Genomic DNA, 21005 nt, shown 5'->3' with positions numbered 1-21005 from the left:
AGGGGGCACTTTTACAAAAACAAAAAAAAAGGTAAAAGAGCTCCCAGGTGCATAGCACCCTTCCCTTTAGTGTTGAGCCCCCCAAATCCCCCTCAAAACCCACTGCCCACAAGTCTACACCATTACTATAGCCCTAAGGGGTGAAGGGGGGCACCTACATGTGGGTACAGTGGGTTTGGGAGGGTTGGACGACTAAGCATTAAGCAGCACAATTGTAACAGGTGGGGGGGATGGGCCTGGGTCCACCTGCCTGAAGTCCACTGCACCCCCTAACAACTGCTCCAGGGACCTGCATACTGCTGCCAGGGAGGTGGGTATGACATTTGAGGGTGAAAATAAAAAGTTGTGAAACATCATGTTTTGTGGTGGGAGGGGGTTAGTGACCACTGGGGGAGTCAGGGGAGGTCATCCCCGATTCCCTCTGGTGGTAATCTGGTCATTTAGGGCACTTTTTGGGGCCTTATTCGTGAAAAAACAGGGTCCAGGAAAAGTGGCCTAAATTCTAGCTACAAACGCATACTTTTTTTCCATTATCAGCGAAAGGCGCCCATCTCTCCTCGGCCGATAACTATGCCCCAGTTCCACCTTCGCCACGCCTCCGACACGCCCCCGTCAACTTTGTACGCTTCCGCGATGGAGTGCAGTTGAAAACGTCCAAAATCGGCTTTCCATTGTTCCGATTTATTCGTTTTTGTGAGATAAACGTCTATCTCCCGATTTGGGTCGAAATCTAGGCGTTTTTCTCTTTCAATTATAAGGTGGATAGTAACATAGTAACATAGTAGATGACGTCAGAAAAAGACCTGCACGGTCCATCCAGTCTGCCCAACAAGAACTCATATTTGCTGCTTTTTGTGTATACCCTACTTTGATTTCTACCTGTGCTCTTCAGGGCACAGACCGTATAAGTCTGCCCAGCACTATCCCCGCCTCCCAACCACCTGCCCCTCCTCCCAACCACTGGCTCTGGCACAAACCGTATAAGTCTGCCCAGCACTATCCTCACCTCCCAACCATCAGCCCTGCCTCCCAACCACCGGCTCTGGCACAGACCGTACAAGTCTGTCCAGCACTATCCCCGCCTCCCAGCCACCAGTCCCGCTGCCCACCACCGGCTCTGGCACAGACCGTACAAGTCTGTCCAGCACTATCCCTGCCTCCCAACCACCAGCCCCGCCTCCCGATCTTGACTAAGCTCCTGAGGATCCATTCCTTCAGCACAGGATTCCTTTATGCTTATCCCACGCATGTTTGAATTCCGTTACCATTTTCATTTCCACCACCTCCCGCGGGAGGGCATTCCAAGCATCCACTACTCTCTCCGTGAAAAAATACTTCCTGACATTTTTCTTGAGTTATCCATAACCTTACCAGTAAAATGTCAAAGGAGCCCTTTTACTAAAATTTAGTGTACGCCAATGGACAGTAACATGTGATAAATGCTGTTCGTCCTATTTTTCACCTGGTAACTCACACTAATGTCCATTAGCACATGCTAAACTTTAGTGAAAGGAGCCGCTCTAGGATTCAATAGGTCTGGTTCCGAAAAACAGGTCAAAATTACCAAAAGCCAGCAGGACTGGGTTTCCTTTTTTTCCTAAGTAGTTTATTGTAATTAGGAGGTTTGGTTTGACTAATAGAACAGAAATGAAAACTATTTTTTTTTAAATGTTTTTTACGTTTGTTATAATAATTTTTAAATAATTTAGCATTGCTTAAAAGAACTACAAACCACATTAACAACACAAAACAAATGGAAGGAAAATGAACAAAATCCAGATGTTTCAGTTAGTAAACAAGGATGGGGAAGGGGGAGAACAACATTATTAAGAGGAGAAATTAAAGGAAATGCATACAAAGGCAAATAACACTTAATGCAATAAAAGTCACCATTTGAATGGTGAGGGTGGGGGCGGATGTGGTGCACTGAAATTTGCATAATATGTGCTCTGTTGCTGATGGTTGACCTTGTCCTACCTGGTTACTGTCCTGTCTTTTCTTCTGCTGTTCTTTTCTCTTTCTATTTTGTCAATATACTGCTTTGATGTTATTATGTAAAGGTGATATTTATTTATTTTATTTATTTATATACTTTTAGTTCTATCCCACTTTTATCCAAAGCAGGTAACAAATAAACATACACAAAAAAATAAAAACGTGAATACACATAACCATCATCAAGGTAATCATAGTAAATCAACCGCAATCTACTTCATTCTTCCAGAAAGGCCTTTAGAAAGTAATGAGTCTTCAAAAGACGTTTAAATTGCTTAATATTGTCACAGAATCTGAAATGTCCTAGCAAGGCGTTCCACAAGGATGGACCAGCAATTGAGAGTGCCCGTATCGCATCTTTGTCTCTACATAATAAGAAGTTGGAGCAGACAAAGAATGTTTCCAGGATGTTTCTGATCTTAATGCACAGCCCTGGTATATGCATAATATGCCGGGTGCAGAAGGATGAACTGTTAGCTGGGAGGAGAAGATAACGCACTTGGAGTAAATACAAACACAGAGGTCCTTTGACTCAGCGGCAGTAAACATTAACGTATGCTAACAACACGCCCAAATGCACTACCATGGATTGTGACCAGACGTCCTGTGGTAGTTCTGGTATCTGCACATGCTTCCCTGGCGCTAAAGAATGCTTTATAGTGCTGGGGATATGTTTATCCACTGCAGCAGGACATGTTTATCCACTCCTACCCTAGCTGAGATGATATTTAACCATCTCTCTGACCTCTTGTGCAACTTTCTTCAAATCAGTCACCTTACTTTCTAATTCTTCCTACTTTCTTACTTATCTATATGTTACAACTTTGCCTTACCCTTCACTACCAATTATAATGTTCTATTACGTATTGTGTTGTCATTGCAAGTAGTATACCATGCCATACTTTGTATTGTTGTTCGAATATTTTTACTGCTGTAATTGCCTATTGCTTATGTTTGATCTATTCTTACTGTACACCGCCTTGAGTGAATTCCTTCAAAAAGGCGGTAAATAAATCCTAATAAATAAATAAAAATAAATTTCTGGACACACATAGTTCTTTTCCATGTCACGGGGTTTACATCGTTAGAAAAGGCTTTCAAATTAAGAAATACCAGAGGGTCTTTCTGAGTGTCCCAATTCTTTCTCTCCTAAAGGAAAGTAAGTTTCTCGTTCTTTTCAGTCCCTTCTATTTAGAAGATGCTCCGATCCATGATTTTCCCACCAGTGGTCAGAGTGGTGCATGAAATGTACGCATCACGTTTAAAATATGTACCCTAGTACATAAAATCATCCACGGCGAAGCCCCAGCTTACATGTCTGACCTGATTGACCTACCACCTAGGAATGCCAAAAGATCATCTCGCACATTCCTTAATCTTCACTTCCCAAATTGCAAAGGCCTAAAATATAAACTAATGCACGCATCAACCTTTTCCTACATGAGTACGCAATTCTGGAACGCATTGCCACATAACCTAAAAGCGACCTATGAACTGACCAACTTCCGAAAACTGCTGAAGACCTATCGTTTCGACAAGACATACCACAATGACTAAAACATGAAAACCCTACATATATCTAGTAAGCATTGTTAACAGTGCCCCATATTATTTCTTCATCATACTTTCCATTACCCAATATACGTCTGTTACACTAATATTAACTCTCCTCTCATTTCCACTTTCCACTATATATTGTAAGCCACATTGAGCCTGCAAAGAGGTGGGATAATGTGGGATACAAATGCAATAAATAAATAAATGTGAAGGTTTTAAATTATGCCTATTGTCTGCAAGACTGAAAAATGCAGAGATTCCTGTAACTGTAATGACAGAAAGCTTTAGTCCGTAATGTTTAGTTTAACCTTTCCCCAGACCAGCTCAGCCCTGACTGGCTGAAACTTTGCAGCTTCTTTGTCCTCTTAGCACATTAGTCCTTAATGGGTAAAGTCAAGCCCATCATCTGACAGGGGCCATTCTCCCAATTACTGGCAGTGATTTATGGGAAAAGATTAGCCAGCTCCTGTCCTGGAAAACAGCCATGACTGATGAGGCCCTGCTGCCTGCACCCATGCTAATCACTCTCTAATGAGCAAGCAGACTCGGCCACTTTTTATTCATTTTCCATTTGGACCATGTATTGGCTCGCCAGTGCTTTTTAATTAATTTAAGACATCTTGTAGATGCTGTAATAAGAGAGGACCAGATTTCAATTTCTGGGGAAGGCCAGAGCAATACAAACTATGAGGAGCCTGCACCTCACTTTGCAAAATTTTGAAATAAGAGTCTCTTAACAAGGATTTAACTTCCTACAACTATCTGAATAGGGGAAAAAGTTTAATAGAAAAACAAAAACTTCAGCTAAAAGAGCTGTGGTTCCTTTTGCTTTAAAATGTTTACTTTTACAATTTGGGTATAAGTACAAAGATGGGTGACCTTAACGGAGCTACTGTTAGAAATATGCAATCTGTCCCTAAAATCGAGTGTAGTACCGGAAGACTGGAGGGTAGCCAATGTTACTCCGATTTTTAAGAAGGATTCCAGAGGAGATCCGGGAAATTATAGACCGGTGAGTCTGACATCGGTGCCGGGCAAGATGGTGGAGGCTATTATTAAGAATAAAATTGCAGAGCATATACAAAAACATGGACTGATGAGACAAAGTCAGCACGGATTTAGTGAAGGGAAGTCTTGCCTCACCAATCTAATGCATTTTTTTGAGGGGGTAAGCAAACATGTGGACAATGGGGAGCCGGTTGATATTGTATATCTGGATTTTCAGAAGGCGTTTGACAAAGTGCCGCACGAAAGACTCCTGAAGAAATTGCAGAGTCATGGAATCGGAGGTAGGGTATTATTATGGATTAAGAACTGGTTGAAAGATAGGAAGCAGAGAGTAGGATTGCGTGGCCAGTATTCTCAGTGGAGGAGGGTAGTTAGTGGGGTCCCGCAGGGGTCTGTGCTGGGTCCGTTGCTTTTTAATGTATTTATAAATGACCTAGAGATGGGAATAACTAGTGAGGTAATTAAATTCGCCGATGACACAAAATTATTCAGGGTCGTCAAGTCGCAGGAGGAATGTGAATGATTACAGGAGGACCTTGCGAGACTGGGAGAATGGGCGTGCAAGTGGCAGATGAAGTTCAATGTTGACAAGTGCAAAGTGATGCATGTGGGTAAGAGGAACCCGAATTATAGCTACGTCTTGCAAGGTTCCGCGTTAGGAGTTACGGATCAAGAAAGGGATCTGGGTGTCGTCGTCGATGATACGCTGAAACCTTCTGCTCAGTGTGCTGCTGCGGCTAGGAAAGCGAATAGAATGTTGGGTGTTATTAGGAAGGGTATGGAGTCCAGGTGTGCGGATGTTATAATGCCGTTGTATCGCTCCATGGTGCGACCGCACCTGGAGTATTGTGTTCAGTACTGGTCTCCGTATCTCAAAAAAGATATAGTAGAATTGGAAAAGGTACAGCGAAGGGCGACGAAAATGATAGTGGGGATGGGACGACTTTCCTATGAAGAGAGGCTGAGAAGGCTAGGGCTTTTCAGCTTGGAGAAGAGACGGCTGAGGGGAGATATGATAGAAGTGTATAAAATAATGAGTGGAATGGATCGGGTGGATGTGAAGCGACTGTTCACGCTATCCAAAAATACTAGGACTAGAGGGCATGAGTTGAAGCTACAGTGTGGTAAATTTAAAACGAATCGGAGAAAATTTTTCTTCACCCAACGTGTAATTAGACTCTGGAATTCGTTGCCGGAGAACGTGGTACGGGCGGTTAGCTTGACGGAGTTTAAAAAGGGGTTAGATAGATTCCTAAAGGACAAGTCCATAGACCGCTATTAAATGGACTTGGAAAAATTCCGCATTTTTAGGTATAACTTGTCTGGAATGTTTTTACGTTTGGGGAGCGTGCCAGGTGCCCTTGACCTGGATTGGCCACTGTCGGTGACAGGATGCTGGGCTAGATGGACCTTTGGTCTTTCCCAGTATGGCACTACTTATGTACTTATGTACTTATGATTATTGCTGTTTGGTTCTCCCTCTTCATCACCAGTGCGGTATCAACTGACTTGTAAGCGCACCTTTTAATGCTATTTTATTCCAACTTGCTATACACACTATAACTTAGACTACTTCCCTATCTCTTGCTTAACTATACAAAGAACTTCCCTTGAGTTTAACTAACCATCAACTTATCCCAACTGACTCTGTACCAGGCATCTTGTTCCAATCATATATCTGCTCTTGGTCCCTCAGCCGTATTGTAGAAAATCTTTAGCATCATATCTATGTTAGTTGAATGCTCTAATGAGTGCTGATTAGGTGTATCATTAGTATTATGCTAATATCTCTGGTATTTGAATTCCAGTGCTGTTAAATGTGTGCCCTCCTTCATCCCTAAGGGCTATGCTAGTGGTGTACAATTGTGGGGAGTGGGTTTTTTTTGGGGGGGGTGGAGGTTTGGGGGGCTTAGCACTCAAGGTAAGGGAGCTATGCACCTGGGAGCAATTTCTGAAGTCCACTGCAGTGCCCCCTAGGGTGCCCGGTTGGTGTCCTGGCATGTGAGGAGGACCAGTGCACTACGAATGCTGGCTCCTCCCATGACCAAATGGCTTGGATTTGGTCGTTTCTGAGATGGGCGTTTTCGGTTTCCATTAACGCTGAAAACTGGGGACGAACATCTCTAAGGTCGACCTAAATGTTGAGATTTGGGCATCCCCGACCGTATTATCGAAACGAAAGATGGACGTCCATCTTGTTTCGATAATACGGGTTTCCCCGCCTCTTCATGGGGACGTCCTTAGAGATGGACGCCCTTAGAGATGGTCGTCCCCATTCGATTATGTCCCTCCACATCTTTAGGGTCCTCATCCCAAGCATAATTCATAAAATCCTTTGGTGGGGGTTTACATAGACAACCAAACCGCAGTAGCGATATGAGGAAGGACAAACAGAAGCACTGATTGTACAACACAGCCGGGCATTAAAACAAATGCTGACCACAGCATTGAAACACTGGCCCAGTCTTTTCTTTAAGCATTTACTGAGTTTTCCTGTTTCTATATATTTGATTTTTCTCTGTAATTTTTGACCTCCTCGGTAAATTCTCTCTCTTCAAACCCTGCCTCTGAGGTCCTTGTGGTTGTAGAATAGTTTTTTAATTTAGAACATCTCATTTTTATTCACTTCATGTGTATCTAAACTGCTCTTCAGATATCAGTAATTGCTGAAGGGACTTGATACCACTCATGTATATTCTCCAGTGCCTGTTATGAAGATGTGCCTGAGCCCGGGGGTATAGTCACTAATAACGAATGTGCCCATTCCTCAGCTACAGAGTTGATTAGGTTGCTCCCAGGACACCTGTGCTGTGCCATCCAGAATCTTCCATTTATTACCGGATAGTCAAAGGAAGGAGATCTTTATTGCTTTTATTTAAGCCCATCCATGTCTGTAACTGTTACCCATTATCTATAGATTTAACTAAAAAAGAATGCATCTACAGGCCTCCCTTGAGGGAGAAATTTTCTCCAAATATTTTATTTGGTTTGCTGTAGAAGAAAACCTTTACCCCCTCATTTTATCACAGGGCTCATTGAACAGTATCTATATTAATAATTCTCACCTGGAAAACATTCTAAAGCTTACTCTGTGGGAAGGAAACAGTGAAGGCTAGGCTGTCAGCTCACTCACTCTCACTCATGCACCACTCACTGTCATTCATAGACCCGCCCTCAGCCACGCCCTTTCCGGACATAATTCGCGACCCCAACGTTCTAAATGAAGCCTACAAACCGGAAGTGTGAGGCGCCAGAGATATCCTTTTTGCCCATGGCTCAAAACCGGAACTGTGAAGAGTCCTGTGCCCCGCCCTCGCGTCAGAATGTGATGACGACGAGGACGGAGCACAGTTCATGAGCACATGCGATCTCCCCCTGCCCCTCGGCGGCCATGCTTCAGACGGGACCCGCATCACACAGCGCAGAGGTGCCTGGAGGGGGCTTCGGGGCCAGCTGGGTCACTGGGCGGCGGTGCCAGGTGGGTCGCTGGCCACGGGACATCTGGGTCGCTGACAATGCGTGCGGATGGGGTGCCGGGGCTGGAAACGCGATCTCCCCGTGCCTGCACGGGGGTTGGGGACAGCTGGGTCACTGACGATGGGTGGCGATGGCTGGGGAGGCTGCACACGCCGGGAGACACGAGCGTCGCTGCACACCACAACCTTGCTAGCACCCATTTCATGTCTCCCAGAAACGGGCCTTTTTTACTAGTATTTATATAATTCTGCCATCCACAAGTGCATAATTATTCGGGTGCTCACAAAGGTGGATCATGGATGGTGCATAGGCAGAGTCTCCTCTTTAGTTGTAACTTATAGACTACTGTAAGTTACACAGGTAATGTCCGCAGTTCAAGCCTGCATTTGTGTACGTCACTGTCGAATATGCAACTATGTGCATAAGCCATCTCACAAAATAGGCACACTGCTTGTGGAAAGTCGATGCTGAAATTCTGGCACCCACTTGAAGAATTACCTTATCGGTGCATTTTGTTTTTAATGGATTCTTACTATTTAAAAATAGGATTTTTTCATATTATACAGTGTTGTGATTTGTATTCAAGAAGATTATATAACGTTGGTTAGGGTTAGGTACCATATATATAGAGAGAATCTGGTCCAATATGAAGTGTATTTATATATACTGATATGAATGGCTTAGTACATACTGGTACAATATGGAATGTATTATTATTGAGTGGCTCAGTACACAACTAAAACCTGGTATAAATCCATGCACCTAAATTAGTTGCAGATCTGCCATATTATTGGAACGTCCATACCCCGCCCATGCCCCTCCCATGGACACACCCCCTTTTTGAATCCACACAGAAGAATTTACACGCTCATTTTTATAGAATAGCACCTAGCAAGATACGTCCATCAGTGGCATAGCCATGGGGGGGGGGGACCTTGGGAGCCTGACCCCCCCCCCAAATTGGATTCAGACCCCCAAGATCTGCTGGTTTGGCTGACCAGGGTACCCAAGCCCCGCCAACAGAAGCCTTCCTCCAGGGCTGTTCACCATTGCACTGCCTGCCCTTCTTCCCAACCCCCTCCCATGAGCATGCTCTGTTCTGCTCAAGCTCAATGCCATTGAGGAGAAGCAAGGCTGGTGGTGAGGCAGCAAAGAGCAGTGGAGGAAGGCATCTGGTGGTGGGGGCTAGGGGACCCCCAGCATTCCCAGGGTGTAGTGGGGGCATGGGGGCAGAGAGCAGTGGGGATGTGAGGCAAAATGTGCTCCACCCCACTTTGGGCTAAGCCCCCCCCCCCTCCCGTCAAAATTGAAGTCTAGCTATGCAGCTGGCATGCATAAATTCTAACTGTTGCTAATTAATACCAATAATTGATAATTAGCGCGCACTTAGCGCTAATTGGTTTGTTACTTGATTAAGTAGAGCACAGACCCAAATTTGCATGCACAATGGCTTGGTAATAGTGTTTGTAAATACACTTCATATTGTATGTGCCAAGCGTCTTATAATAATAGTATTTATAAATACACTTCATATAGTGTGTATGATGCCTCGTGTAATAATAGTATTTATAAACATTCCTGTACTGCATTTATATGTATTTATCCATGTAACATGTCAGGGTATAGTGTCTCTGGACGTAGTGTTACGGTAATGTTAATTACCGAGACCTGTTATCCTTCTGGCAATATAGAGCAGCTCTAAATTGTGGTGGGCTGCCTCTGTGCAGTGTCACTGGGCAAGTGGCATTTAAGAAATAATAGCAGACTCTTTCTGTGAGATGTGGTAAGCCCTGATCTGAGAGAGGAAGCAGATGGTGTCTGTCATACAAGGGGTGAGGCCTTGGTCTAGTGATTTCTTTCAGAGAAATGAGGGGGAATTTGCTGACTGCCAGTGCTAGGTAAAAACATAATTTAATAAGGCACGGCGGAGTCTGAATAGATGGGGAATGAATCTTCTGCTCCTGTCTCCAGTGGGGCTTCGTTCTGCCATTATTGATTGAGTCTCATCTCCTGCCTCGGGAGAGAAATTGGTTGATGTTAGATTTTAATTGTGCTCAGTTGCAACAGATTTTGTTTCACTGTGTGTATGATTCAGAGAACTTTCTTAAAAACTGTTTTTCAATGTATTAAAGAAGGAATATATAGTACATAAATATTGCCATACTGGGAAAGACCAAAGGTCCATCAAGCCCAGCATCCTGTTTCCAACAGTGGCCAATCCAGATCACAAATACCTGGCAAGATCCTAAAAAAGTACAAAACATTTTATACTGCTTATCCCAGAAATAGTGGGTTTTCCCCAAGTCCATTTAATAACGGTCTACGGACTTTTCCTTTAGGAAACCGACCAAACCTTTTTGGAACTCCGCTAAGCTAACCGCCTTTACCACATTCTCTGGCAATGAATTCCAGAGTTTAATTACACATTGAGTTTTAAATTTACTACATTGTAGCTTCATCGCAATGCCCCCTAGTCTTAGTATTTTTGGAAAGCATGAACAGACACTTCACATCTACCCGTTCAACTCCACTCATTATTTTATAGACCTCTATCATATCTCCCCTCAACCGCCTTTTCTCCAAGCTGAAGAGCCCTAGCCGCTTTAGCCTTTCCTCATAGGGAAATCGTCCCATCCCCTTTATCATTTTTGTCGCCCTTCTCTGCGCCTTTTCTAATTCCACTATATCTTTTTTGAGATGCGGCGACCAGAATTGAACACAATATTCGAGATGCGGTCGCACCATGGAGTGATACAAAGGCATTATAACGTCCTCATTTTTGTTTTCCATTCCTTTCCTAATAATATCTAACATTCCATTTGCTTTCTTAGCCACAGCAGCACACTGAGCAGAAGGTTTCAACGTACCATCAATGACGACACCTAGATCCCTTTCTTGGTCCATGAACCATGTTTAAGTGATTATGCAAACATATACCTTGCAACAAATTGCACAAACAGCACAGTTCTATGACATCAGCACTAATATTTACATTCCATTTCCATACGAATGTTATTAGAATAATAGTATATCTGCACTGATATTCATATCTAGGCCATACTTCTGTGTAAGCACCATTCTGTAAACGCATGGTTAGCCTAACTTAATCGTGTACTTTACAGGTAGGTCTGGCTTGGATTTACACATTGGGTGGCAGAGCCGGTAGTGGGAGGCGAGGATAGTGCTAGGCAGACTTATACGGTCTGTGCCAGAGCCGGTGGTGGGAGGCGGGGCTGGTGGTTGGGAGGCGGGGAATAGTGCTGGGCAAACTTATATGGTCTGTGCCTGAGCTTGTGGTGGGAGGCGGGGAATAGTGCTGGGCAGACTTATACGGTCTGTGCCAGAGCCGGTGGTGGGAGGTGGGGCTGGTGGTTGGGAGGCGGGGATAGTGCTGGGCAGATTTATACGGTCTGTGCCAGAGCCGGTGGTGGGAGGTGCGGCTGGTGGTTGGGAGGCGGGGATAGTGCTGGGCAGATTTATACAGTCTGTGCCAGGGCTGGTGGTTGGGAGGCGGGGAATAGTGCTGGGCAGACTTATATGGTCTGTGCCTGAGCTTGTGGTGGGAGGCGGGGAATAGTGCTGGGCAGACTTATACGGTCTGTGCCAGAGCCGGTGGTGGGAGGTGGGGCTGGTGGTTGGGAGGCGGGGATAGTGCTGGGCAGATTTATACGGTCTGTGCCAGAGCCGGTGGTGGGAGGTGCGGCTGGTGGTTGGGAGGCGGGGATAGTGCTGGGCAGATTTATACAGTCTGTGCCAGGGCTGGTGGTTGGGAGGCGGGGAATAGTGCTGGGCAGACTTATATGGTCTGTGCCTGAGCTTGTGGTGGGAGGCGGGGAATAGTGCTGGGCAGACTTATACGGTCTGTGCCAGAGCCGGTGGTGGGAGGTGGGGCTGGTGGTTGGGAGGCGGGGATAGTGCTGGGCAGATTTATACAGTCTGTGCCAGAGCCGGTGGTGGGAGGTGCGGCTGGTGGTTGGGAGGCGGGGATAGTGCTGGGCAGATTTATACAGTCTGTGCCAGGGCTGGTGGTTGGGAGGTGGGGAATAGTGCTGGGCAGATTTATACGGTCTGTGCCAGAGGCGGTGGTGGGAGGCGGGGCTGGTGGTTGGGAGGCGGGGAATAGTGCTGGCAGACTTATACGGTCTGTGCCAGAGCCGGTGGTGGGAGGCAGGGCTGGTGGTTGGGAGGCGGGGATAGTGCTGGGCAGATTTATACAGTCTGTGCCAGAGCTGGTGGTGGGAGGCGGGGCTGGTGGTTGGGAGGCGGGGAATAGTGCTGGACAGACTTATATGGTCTGTGCCTGAGCTTGTGGTGGGAGGCGGGGCTGGTGGGTGGGGGGCGGGGATAGTGCTGGGAAGACTTATACAGTCTGTGCCCTGAAAAGGACAGGTACAAATCAAGGTAAGGTATACACAGAAAGTGGCACATATGAGTTTATCTTGTTGGGCAGACTGGATGGACCGTGCAGGTCTTTTTCTGCCGTCATCTACTATGTTACTATGTTAAAGAAAACTCAGGGCCGGAGCTAAGGTCTCATCAGTGGTTTCCCCCCCCATCGCCCTGCCCTGGCCCAGCATCAACTTTCTCTCTTCTCCCTCTCCCCTTCTCCCAACCGCCCCCTTTTCCAGCCCCAGTTCCAGCTGCGTTCTCTCACATGTCCCCTGGATCAGCTTCGAGCTCCGCTTCTATCAAACACGTGCCAGCAATGCATAGTCATCTGAGCCACAGATTAACTACTTCTGTTTTCACAACACCGGAAGTAGTTAATTTTGTGACTCAGAAGAGTACACGGTGCCGGAACACCAGACCATTTGACTAGAGGCAGATCGGCGGCATTGAAAAAGAACAGGGCAGCTGGGGAGGGTTAAAGCCAGGTGCCCCCCCCCCCCGCCATGTATACCCTGCTTACCGTGTTCCACCGGCCCTGAGAAAATTAAAATTTACTGTGCATTTCCAGCATTTAGTTGCACGCAGTTGCGGAGGCTCTAGTTCTTGCATAAGTGCTTGAGCCTATATTTTACTTGTGTATATTTGATGTTCCAGTAATAGTCTGGAAAGTAGACCCATCCCCAGGCTGGTGCCTAGTTCCTGATTTGCCCCTAAGTGATTAAGCAGTATGGGGACAATTTAGTAGGAGGACAACTAGTTGCCTTCTGTCCTGTGTAGATTTCCAGATGCAGCTGGGTTTAGTGTACCTAACATTTAAGCATGAGCATGTGCACAGGTGTATGGTGGGTTTGTACATAATTAAAAGTGTTGTTTGAGTTTTTATGCATAAGTGTGAGCCCTGCCTATGGCCCATCCGTGCTCCATCTCTGAGTACCCCCCCCCCCCCTTTGCTAATATGAATTATGTAAGTGGAAAAGGATAGTGATAGGAGTATATTTCCATCCACCTGGCTTTAATGAACAGACAAATATTAGTTCAAATTAGGGAGGCAAAGAAACTGGGTAACACAATAATAATGGGTGATTTCAATTACCCCGATATAGACTGGGTAAATTTAATGTCAGGGCATTCTAGGCAGGTAAAGTTCCTAGATGAAATTAAAAGACTGCTTTATGGAGCAACCTGGTTCAGGAACCAACAAGAGGGGGAGCAAATCTAGATTGGTCCTTAGCAGAGCACATGATTTGATGTGAGAAGTAAGGTTTCTGGGCCAACTTGGACACAATGATCATAATATCAGATTTGATTTAATAACTAGAGTAAGTACACACAGAAAATCTGAATTCTTCACATTTAACTTTCAAAAAGGAAACTATGAAAAAATTGAGAATGGTAAAAAAAAAAACCAACAACAAAAAAACAGCTGCAAAGGCCAAAAATTTAGATCAGGTGTGGATGTTGTTCAAAAATACCGTCCTAGAGGCCCAGACCAGATATATTCCACACATTAAAACAGGGAGAAAAAGGACAAACAGCTAGTAGATCTCATAATGAGCACCCGTAAGCAACTGGAACATTTCAAATATACAGCTATGGAGAGCTCAGGGCCAGACCTGATGACAACATGTGGTGAGCAGTGGAGTTTGGATATGGTGGCAGGGTCAGCCAACAAGGCAATTGACAATGCAGACAGTTTCTGAGTGGTTAAATAGTTTTGAATACTGGGGGTGAGTGTCAAAATGTCAGAACACTTAATGTGAGCAAGTGCGAAATGATAACATAAGAGCATAAGAGTATCTATACTGAGTCAGACCAGTGGCCAATCCAGGTCACAAGAAACCCAATTAGTAGCAACATTTCATACTACCAATCCCAGAGCAAGCAGTAGCTTCCCCATGTCTGTCTCAATAACAGACAATGGACTTTTCCTCCAGGAACTTGTCCAAGACTTTTTTAAACTCAGATACGCTAACCGCTGTTACTACATCCTCCAGCAAAGAGTTCCAGAGCTTAGCTATTCTTTGAGTGAAAAAATATTTCCTCCTATTTGTTTTAATTCTGTTTATTTATTTAATAGGATTTATTTACCGCCTTTTTGAAGGAATTCACTCAAGGCGGTATACAGTAAGAATAGATCAAACATGAGCAGGAGGCAATTAGAGCAGTAAAAATATTCGAACAATACAAAGTATGGCATGGTATACTACTTGCAATGACAACACAATATGTACTAGAACATTATAATTGGTAGTGAAGGGTAAGGCAAAGTTGTAACATATACATGAGTAAGAAAGTAGGAAGAATTAGAAAGTAAGGTGATTGATTTGAAGAAAGTTGCACCTGAGGTCAGAGAGATGGTTAAATATAATCTCAGCTAGGGTAGGAGTGGATAAACATGTCCCGCTGTGCAGCCCGTGTCACTCCTTGTGTGTGTGAGTGAGACTAACAAGTTAGTTACTTCTTCCGTTAAAGGCTTGGTTGAAGAGTCAAGCTTTCACCTGCTTCCTGACATAGAGGTAGTCTTGTGTTAAGCGGAGCCTTTCAGGCAATGCATTCCAGAGTGTGGGGGCTACTTCGGAGAAGGCTCGCTTGCGGGTATCACACCGTGTAATGTCTTTTGGAGAGGGTGTAGTTAGTGAAAGTCCTTGGGAGGACCTTAGTGTCCTTGGCGGTGTGTGGAGGATCATCCTATTGTTCAGATACTCGGGGCCATTTCCTTTCAGGGCCTTGAAGATCAGACATAGGGTTTTAAATTTAGCCCTGTATTGTACTGGTAGCCAATGACGTTTATTGAGTGTCCCCTGGTCTTTGTAATTTTTGAAAGAGTGAAAAATTGATTCACTTCTACAGCACTCAGGATTTTGTAGACTTCAATCATATCTCCCCTCATCCATCTCCTTTCCAATCTGAAAAGCCCTAACCTCTTTAGCCTTTCCTCATATGAGAGGAGCTCCATCCCCTTTATCATTATTCACTCCTCTTTTATAATTCTGCTATATCCTTTTTGAGATACGGTGACCAGAAGTAAATGCAATACTCAAGGTGTGGTCGCATCATGGACTGATACAGAGGCATTATAGTATTTTTGGTCTTATTCATCATCCCTTTCCTAATAATTTCTAGCATCCTGTTTGCTTTTTTGGACGCCGCTACACACTGAGCAGAAGATTTCAGCGTATTATCTACAATGGCACCTAGATCTCTTTCTTGAGTGCTGTCCCCCCCCCCCCCCCCCCCCAAGGTGGACCCTAAAGTCAGGTAACTATGATTTGGATTATTCTTTCCAATGAGCATCATCTTTGATTTGTCCACATTAAATCTCATCTGCCATTTGGATGCTTTATCCTGCTCTCTCATCAAGCACACCTGATTTACTTTCAGCATTGTTGAAACCTGTCTACTGGGATTCCCTAAATGTCCTGTTTCAATAGTATCCTTAGAGGATACTCCACACTGAACCATGCACTCCTGGGCAACTGTCAGCTTTCCCACTCCCTTCCTCCCCCCCCCCCCCCATTCTAGTTTAAAAGCTGCTCTGTCTCCTTTTTAAAAGTTAGCGCCAGCAGCTGGGTTCCTTCCTGGTTTACAGTGGAGCTCATCCTTTTGGAACATTCTCCCCCTTTCCCAGAATGTCACCCAGTACCTATCATACTAAATCCCTCATCTCTGCACCATCGTCTCAACCACACATGGAGACTTTGGAGCTCTACCTGCCTTTTGGGTCACGTGTGTGGAACAGGGAGCATTTCTGAAAATGCGACCCTGGAGGATATGGACTTCTGCTTTCTACCTAAGAGCCTAAATTTGGCTTCCAGAGTCTCTCTCCCACATTTTCCTATGTTGCTGGTACTCACATGTACCAAAAGAGCTGGTTCCTCCCCAGCACTATCTAAGATCCTGTCTAGGTAACACATGAAGTCTGCCACTTTCGCACCAGGCAGGCAAGGGACCAGGCGATCCTCACATCCATCAGCCACCCAGCTACCTACATGTCTAATGATAGACTCACCAACTACAACAGCTGTCCTAACCCTTCCTGCCTGGGCAGAAGTTCTTGGAGACACAACCTCAGTGCAAGAGGATAGTGCATCCCCTGATGAGCAGGTCCTGGGTACAGGAGAACTTTCTACTTTACCAGGGTGATGCTGTCCTTCTAGGAGACCTCCTTCCTCCAAGACAGCACAAAGGCTGCCAAACAACATCCCTGTAGGTCTCCTCTATGTACCTCTCTGTCTCCCTCAGCTCCACCAAGTCTGCTACTCTAGCCTCAAGAGAACTTATTCATTCTCTGAGAGCTATTAGCTCTTTGCATCAGGCACACACATAAAACCACTCACCAACTGGGAGATAATCATACATGTGACACTCATTGCAAAAAACTGGATAGCACCCCTCTCGCTGCTGGACTGCTGTCTCCATCTTAGTATGTTTGAGTTTTTCAATAATTTAAAACTTGTTAAGGCATTAAGGATATTAGTGTAATGTAAAAAAAAAAGTCTTTAGCTTATATGGTATATTGTGTGTTTTATTTAGTGTTTTCTTCTTAGAAGGTAATGAAATGTGATTAAAACTCTATAAGAGCACTCCTCCCTTGTTATCCTAATTAGAATACCTAACTATAAATGAATAGTTGTGCAAGGGGTGGGCAGGAGTTGGGGATGATGATGGGATTGAAGACTAAACTAGGTTCTGCTGCCTCCCACTTAGCCATCTATCCCCCCTTCAGTCTGTTCAGAACTCTGCTGCACGTCTCATATTCCGCCAGAACCGATATAATCATATCACCCCTCTCCTCAGGTCACTTCACTGGCTTCCGATCAGATACCGCATTCAATTCAAGCTTCTCCTTCTTACCTACAAATGCACTCAGTCTGCTGCCCCTCACTATCTTTCTACCCTCATCTCCCCTTACGTTCCCGCCCGTAACCTCCGTTCACAGGATAAATCCCTCCTCTCAGTACCCTTCTCCACCACCGCCAACTCCAGGCTCTGCTCATTCTGCCTCGCCTCACCCTATGCTTGGAACAACCTTCCTGAACCCTTACGCCAAGCCCCCTCCCTGCCCATCTTCAAGTCTTTGCTTAAAGCCCACCTCTTCAATGCTGCGTTCGGCACCTAACCCTTACCGTTCAGTGAATCCAGACTGCCCCAATTTGACTGCCCCTATCGGACCGACCGTTCACTTGTCTATTAGATTGTAAGCTCTTTGAGCAGGGACTGTCTCTCTTTGTTAAATTGTACAGCGCTGCGTAACCTTAGTAGCGCTCTAGAAATGTTAAGTAGTAGTAGTAGTAGTTCTAGAGGCTATCTGTTAATGTTGTAGGCTGTAACAGAAAGTTCAAGCTAACTCAGTAATCTGATTGCCCTTAATAAAGTTTGCAAATATTCTACTTCCTCACACCTTAATTAACACCTAATTCAGGTCAGTAGCAGTGCTACCTCTCCAGTAGCCAAAAAAGAGAAAATAATTTTTTTAGGACAAAATTTGAGCCGTACTACTATACTTTTTAATATTCTTTGGCAGTTAATTTTCTACCCCTAGAAAAAGTTTCAGTTTAAAACTATGGGGAAATGGTTGTTCACTATGGATACTAGTTAATAATGCTTCTTCTCTCCCCCCCCCCCCCCCCAAAGACACTGAACTAGGCCCTGCTGTGCCTGTTAGAGGCTATCTGTTAATACTGTGGTACAAAGTTCAAGTTTTAAAACTAGAGTAAAAAGGGTATGGAGACTAATTGATAAATTTGTTGTTTTTTTTTTACTCTGCCAATCAATAACCTATAATTCCTTCTTTAAACCCTAATCTTTACGTTTCCAAGGCACAATTCCTCCTTTAAACCCCAATGTTTAAGTTTCCAAAGCACAGAGCAAAATAATGTTCACTTACCAGAGAATTGTCCTCTTCTCTCAGAACTTCTCAGAAAGAAAGTTAAGTGGGACCTTTCCTCTTTATATAGTTTTGAATCTAAGGGGATTACTTCAAACAAACCCTTTCAAGCTAACTCAGTAATCCTATTACCCTTAATAACCGTTACAAAACTTCTACTTCCTCACACTTTAATTAACACCTAATTCAGGTCAGTAGCAGTAGAAAAGAGGAACTCAAACTATCTATATATATAAAAGGCAACCCCAATGTTCTGAAGCCTCCATGGAAGTTGAGGCGCCCGAGATATCTGGTGTGCCCTGGAGTGTCTGCACCACCCTCGCGTCAAAACGTCATGACGTCGAGGGCGGAGCTATTGACACTCCAGGGCCAAAACGGCCCACAGCGAACAAGGCAAGTAGCTTCGAGGGATGGAGGGAGGGGGCCCCTTGCTAGCGCCCGTTTCATTCCGCTCAGAAACGGGCATTTTTTCCTAGTAACTATATAATACAAGGTTCCTGATTAGGAGTCGTCATCCAGGAAAAGGAACTAGGTATCACTGTTGATGATACGTTGAAACCCTCTGCTCAGTGTGCAACAGCAGCTGAGAAAGCAATTAGAGAACAAGCCTGAATAAGAATATTACAATGCCTTTGCATCTCTCCAAGGTGCAATCGCAGCTTGAATACTGTCTGCCATTCTGGTCATTGTATCTCAAAAAAGATATAGCGGAATTAGAAAAGGTACAGAGAAAGGTGATGATAAAGGGGATGGGACAACTTCCCTATGAGGAAAGGCTAAAGCGGCTACAGCTCTTCAGCTTGGAGAAGAGACGTCTGAGGGAAGATATGATAGAGGCTTATAAAATAATGAGTAGAGTGGAACGGGTATGCGTGAATGGCTTGTTTACGCTTTCTAAAAATAGTAGGACTAGGGGGTACACAATGAAGCTACTAAGCAGTAAATTTAAAACAAATCGGAGAAAATATTTATTCTGTAATTAAACTCTGGAATTCGTTCCCAGAGAATAAGTTAAAAGCAGTTACCTCCGCAGGGTTTTAAAAAGGTTTGGATAATTTCCTAAAAAAAAAAATATCCCTAAGCCATTATTAAAATGACTTGGGGAAAATCCACTGCAGATTTCTAGAATAAACAGTATAAAATCTGTTTTCCTCTTTTGGGATCTTGCCAGGTATTTGTGACCTGGATTGACCACGGATGGAAAGAGGGTACTGGGCTTGATGGACCTTCAGTCTGTCCTAGTATGGCAGTGCTTGGGGTGGGCCTTGTGTTTGGTGAGGGGTTACATGCTATAATAGGTATGGCTGTTCAGCCATTACTTTGAAATGCTTCTCCAAAAGTTAAACTCTTCCGATATCCCACCTTTCTTTGTTTCATGCTGAAGCCCAAGCAGAGTGAAGGGCACCGTCCCCTCTTTTTTGTAAGGGTTATATATGCTGTTCTATGCAGGATACCCCCCCTTATTGTAAGGGTTTTATATACTGCTGCATGCAGGGTATCCTCCCCCTTTTATTGTAAAGGTTATAGCTGCTGCCCTGTGTAGGTAACCCTCCTCCCCCACCCTTTATTGTAAGGGTTATCGATGCTGCTCTTTGAAGGTTACTTTCTCTTCACATGCATTTTTTAGCTTTTTTTGTGTGTGTGAGTCAGTTATGTTTTACTTTGAATCGAAATACTTATACTTTTTGTATCTTGTGTGGCTCTGTTTTCAAACTTAATTAACCCATTAGTTTTAGTTGAAATTAGATATCTACCTTGGGTTAGGCAATCTATTGTCAAATTCCCAACAATTGTATTTTGTGTCTCTCTTGTGCAGTAAATAGACTTGTTTGGTTTCAATTCAACTGAAGTGCCGTTGCTCAATTATTGTAAATTTAATCTTTCGTTGTTGACTCCTTTCCAGTAGAAAAAAAGATGAACAGAAAAGGGGCATTAGCTGTGCAAATTGATTGTGTTAGAAATACAAAAGGCAATGAATTTCTTTCAGGTTGACAATATTAATTCATTACACAGAAAGTGAACTCCATCTCGCTGCAATTTTGCAGGCACAAAAGAAGAGGTCCTGTAAAAAATATAAGTGCTCAGATCCGAAGTCCCTAAAACCTTCAAATTTTGAGATTATAATAGGGGTATATGAATGTGGAACCTTGTTTTTGTACAACTATGCTATTCTGCTTAGAAAGCTTAGGAGATTGGTAAAAATTGGGTAGACTAGATACTTTGATGCAGCTGCAGAGATTTACCCACTGAACGGAGTTCCCGGGGGAGGAGTGTAGGGAGAGATAAGAGTGGAGAGGTACTGAGGAGCTGCAGAGTTAATGCGATTAAGTCAATAAGAGGAGTTTCAATTGCATGCAGAAACAGAGAGCCAATGAAATGACTTGAGGAGAGGGCTAATATGAGCATCACGGAGGAGTGGCCTAGTGGTTAGAGCACCAATCTTGATATCCAGAGGTGGTCGGTTCAAATCCCACTGTTGCTTCTTGTGATCTTGGGCAGGTCACCTAATCCTCCACTGCCTCCAGTACTGTCAAGAAATGCCTAGCCACTTGCCGTGGGCTAACCATGCTGCCACTTAGAGGGTCTATCCCCAGAACAGCTCAGGTTCACCTGTACCTGCCACTTGTGCTCTGCACCACCACCCTCCTCCCACCGACTGGGTCCCAACCACCTCTGGGTTAGTCTTTCTCTC

The 21005-nt window shown here is 44.5% G+C and overlaps 1 protein-coding gene across 1 annotated transcript in view; it reads left to right on the top strand.

The window, feature by feature from the left end:
* Nucleotides 1-21005, top strand: part of CACNA2D1 (calcium voltage-gated channel auxiliary subunit alpha2delta 1) — a 578231-nt gene that overhangs the window by 260054 nt on the left and 297172 nt on the right. The gene's annotated exons all lie outside the window — the stretch shown is intronic.

This window comes from Microcaecilia unicolor, chromosome 10 (assembly GCF_901765095.1).
Source record: "Microcaecilia unicolor chromosome 10, aMicUni1.1, whole genome shotgun sequence".
NCBI lineage: Eukaryota > Metazoa > Chordata > Amphibia > Gymnophiona > Siphonopidae > Microcaecilia > Microcaecilia unicolor.
The sequence above is the reverse complement of the archived record's forward strand: the minus strand, read 5'-3'. Positions and strand labels throughout refer to the sequence as shown.